This window comes from Sus scrofa, unplaced genomic scaffold, assembly GCF_000003025.6.
Source record: "Sus scrofa isolate TJ Tabasco breed Duroc unplaced genomic scaffold, Sscrofa11.1 Contig1052, whole genome shotgun sequence".
Lineage (NCBI taxonomy): Eukaryota > Metazoa > Chordata > Mammalia > Artiodactyla > Suidae > Sus > Sus scrofa.
In genome coordinates, this window is record NW_018084804.1 from 81,811 (window position 1) to 86,231 (window position 4,421).

General features: G+C 42.3%; 1 long non-coding RNA gene across 1 annotated transcript; it reads right to left on the bottom strand.

Annotated features, from left to right (window-relative positions):
• Positions 1 to 532: 532 nt before the first annotated feature.
• LOC110257996 lies at positions 533 to 4,028 on the bottom strand. Its single transcript, XR_002340952.1, has 3 exons — positions 3,645 to 4,028; positions 2,700 to 3,009; positions 533 to 2,179 (listed from the first exon to the last, which is right to left on the bottom strand). It is a non-coding gene; the product is annotated as an uncharacterized LOC110257996 (long non-coding RNA).
• Between the last annotated feature and the right edge of the window lie 393 nt (positions 4,029 to 4,421).

The window sequence follows — 4,421 nt, forward strand, 5'->3', positions numbered from 1 at the left end:
CACAGGGGGATACCATTACACACCCACCACAACGGCTAAAATGAAAAAGTGCCCTGCCAAGCGTAACAAGCATGTGGAACGACTCTAATTTTCAAACACTACTGTTAGGAGGGTAGATTTGGTTTAGGTTTTGGTTTTTTATTCCTTTTTTTTTTTTAAGTGTTATTGAAGTATAGTTGATTTACAATGTTGTGATAATTCCTGCTTTACAATAAAGTGATTCAGTTATACATATATGCACATCCATTCTTTTTCAGATTCTTTTCCCACACAGATTATCACAGAACACTGGGTAGAATTCCCTGTGCTACACAGCAGCTCCCCATTGGCCAATCATTCCATATATCACAGGGTGCATATGCCAGTCCCAAACCCCCAGCCCATCCCTCCCAGGAGTGTAAATTTGTACAACTACTTTGGTAACCTGCTGTCTTCTAAGATCCAGCAGTTCCTAGTTATAAAAACAACAGAAATGATACATATCCTCAGCAAAGGACACACATCAAAATGTTCAGAGCAGCACCCTTTGAAATAACCACAACTGGAAACAACTCAAAACAACTCTACAGTAAAATGGCAACTTGTGATATTATCATACAACGGAATAACATATAATAAGGAGAATGAACGGTGCATTTACTACTCAAAGAGCCTGACATGAATTTAAAAGAGTAACAGGTCCTTTGCAGAACTTCCTTTGTCCATTTCCTCTGATTTAGCTAGCGCATTCTGAACGCTGAAGGTCACTCATCGGACTTTTTTGCTCCTTCACCATTACCTCCATTAGTTCCCAACCAATCCATTTTCCTTTCACATCTTTTAGTATTTAGAAAAGAAACCTACTCAAACTCCAAAGTTATTCCACGCTTTCATTTCCAAATTTATACCCTCACAGATCCAGAACTCTAATTTATCAACTATCCAGAAATCCCCTAATGGTCTTTTCTCAGGTCTAAACTGAAGGATTCTGAGCTGAGGCACCAATCTCAGGAATCACAACAGTGACCTGGTTTCTTCCTGCTCTTCCTTCTAGTATCTTTGGAGCACTCCTCCTCCCACCACCAGCACGAGTTCACCCTTATCTGACCTTCTGAAATATTCACTTTGAATCATTCTCTTCCTTTCTCCCTTTGACTTCCTTCTGGCTATTTCCTGCTTCTCTTAGTTTTTCTTCTTGGTCTTCTTCAACAGTAGGTCTTCTTTGACTCACTCTTACGCTTTCAGTGTACTTAAATCTCCATCCTTGTGACTCTGCTCTTCTCACTCTACACTTTCTCCCTAATGACTGCATCTGCATCATGCCTTCAACTTGAACCCATGATTCTCGAATCCACATTTCTAACCCAAATCTCACTGCTAAACTCAAAACTCATGACTTCAGTCAATGGACACCTTTGCCTGCATGCCCACGAGCACCCCCAAACTCATTATTTCTAAATCCAAACTGATTGTTTTCTCCTTCTATATTGCCAAACCTAGAAAACAGCACTTCTATAGTCATCCAAGTCATAAACCCTTTTCTCCTGTGTCCCCTATACATTAACTCAAACATAAAGTGCAAATATCCTATTCCCATTATACCTCTGACTCCTCTCCCATAGCACCCTGTACATGCTTCTATTCTATCACAGTATTGAAAACAATCCAGTGTGATAAATACTGGATTTCCCCGACCAGACTGATGTGCCTTGAGGGCAAGAGCCAAACGTCCTTCAATTTCATATCTCTACTGCCCAGAATAATTATCTGGCATATATAATATATTCAGTAAATGTTGTATAAATGAATGAATGGTTTAGTATATGCTCCAGGTATGCAAGAGGCTGACTAAGAAAGGTGCCCTTATTAAACTGAGGTCTGGCCTCTCTTCTCATAGATATATCAGATATAGGACAGCCCAATGTTTACCAAGGTCTGTTTTTCAAAATATTCATAGGTATAACAACGAAAAATCAGTTCTTGGTACTATCATTTCAGAGATATGCTCCAGCTCCTTTTCCACCAGAACTCACCTCATAAGCAGAAGGATGACTGTTAGCTCTCCATCTTTCTTTTGCCAGAGCCAAGAGAAAGGGGTGATATTTTCAGGCTGGATGACTATAGGCCAATGTTGAATCAAAAGTGATGCCAAAATCTTCTCACTTGCTAAGCTCTGCTCTTCTTGGTCACTGGGTGGAACCTAGATGTAGGAATGTCATCAAAAGGAAAGGAAAAAAAGGATTATTTACATGTTAAAATGAAAATCCCAGGAAAGATATGAAATAGCAATCTCTCTGGACTACAGAAAAAGGGAAAACCCAATTCTCATTCCATTTTAGAAAAAGAGGATACAGACGGCCTTTCCTACAAAAGCAATAGCATGCAGCAACTTTCTTTTTTTTTTTTTTTTTTTTTCTGACTATGCCCACAGCATGCAGAAGTTCCCCAACCAGGGATCAAACCCTCACCACAGCAGTGACAATGCTAGATCGTTAACCCACTGCACCACAAGGGAACTCCTCAAAAGCATGCAACTTTAAAGACTGTATCAATACAGTCAGTAACAAAGAGGTTAAAGAATCTTCAAAGAAGAAAGAACCTTCTTTAAGAAGAACTTCAAATGAGGCACTTTGCCACTATTTTCTTTAGCATTTAAGCACTTAAAACCACATCTTTCACTGTTACTCTCCCTGATCAGCAGAAACGCTGCCTCCTCTTACCCATTCTTCTCCATCCGGATCTCATGCTCCATCTCCCATCACTCCTGTGACCTCCTCTTTGCTTTGTGAATCATGTACCTACATCCAGACCTGTCTCTCTCCAGTAGGATATCCAGGGCCTGCTGCTCAGGGCCCGCCTCCTCAAAGGAACCAAATCCCTGTGGGCACCCATCAAAATAATTGCCTTTTCCCAGTGACTGACATTTTGAGGCAAGGGGCAGGAGCTGTTCTGCATTTTTTGTCCATCGGCACCATGGCTTTAGAGACCAGTGAAGTTCAACGGCTCCACTCTGCATTTCAGGTTACTGGCCTGCAAGAAATGCATAGAGAAAAAAGAGAGAGTCTGTGAATGGAAGCAGTACCACATCAACAAAAATCACAAAAAACCGAGCAGCCTGATGGGGAAAGAAATTGTCAAACAGGAAGGAAATTAAAGCCCTCATCAGAGTTTTAGAAATCGTGAGGAAATTTAGCGTTCCGGTTAAGAGCACCACCCCGTTTGGGCTTCCTAGCCTCACCTTGCAACTATGGGTAAGTTTTCTTAGCGTATCTAGGCTTCAAGTTGCCTATCTAAAACTTGGGACAGTGATAGTACCTACCTCATCGGATTGCTGGAGAATTAAATGAATTAAAACATTTAATGCACTTAGGACAAGGCCTGATCCAGAATAAGCGCCATATTCATCAGACTGCCAAATAAAAATGTTAAGTTGTAATCTTTTAAAGGATGCCTAAAGAAGGAGGAGCAAAGGGAGGAGAGAAAACTAGAAGAGGCAAAGATAAAATATGCTTCAGCAGGCGGGCCCTCCTGACTCCCAACCCATCACATCTCCAGCCACAGGCCCCGCCCCGTCCCCCGCCCCAGAAGGCCGGCTGAGGGGCTCGCGTCAGAACCCCGGACGCGGCCTCACACACCTGCCCCACGACCCCCGCTTCTCCGCCCACCTTGCGGGTCCTGTCTTCCCCCCGGTAGGGCCCCAAGGAGCTCGAAGGTCTCCTCAAGTGAAGTCGAAAAAAATCCCACCCGCGCCTCAGAGAAGAGGGGCTGAGCCGCGAAGTGCCGGGCGCGCCTTTCTGTTCCGCGGTCTCCATGGTAACGCGCGGCCCGCCCTTCTAGGACCCGCGGAGGACTCTTCTCTTTTGTCCAGCGCTACAAACCCTGAGAAGCTGGACCGCTCGCATCCCTGCTTGTTTGCTGGGAACTGCTGCCACGTTGAGAACAGATGAGCTTGAATGTGAAATTCATCTTCATCGTATGAAGAGGGAAAACAACGAAAGAAAATGGAAGCACGAGTTAATCAGAATTACTCGAATGTAAGCTCCACCGGGCAGGGATCTTTCATTCTTGTGTTCCCTCATGTATCCCAAGCTCTTGGAACAGTTGCTAAAGAAATTCTTGTTAAATGAATGAACGGAAATGGTTCTGGAAAAAAGTTGCCTCAAAGCATCCTTGACTAAAATCAGTGTTTGCCTCTTATCAGCAACTGTATTTAAGAGAGCTGTATGTCACATGCATTTCAACACGTTACAATTTTTAGGATTATGAAAACCCACAACTATACTTTAAAAGTATTGTATGTTGTATTTTCAAGAATATTATAGTTCTAATATGTGATATTTTCTATGTTATGTTTTCATTATATTTCAGGATAATGATTAGCAACAGAAACTTGAATGGAAAATATACAACATATGTAAGTTAAACACAAAAGATGTATTTAA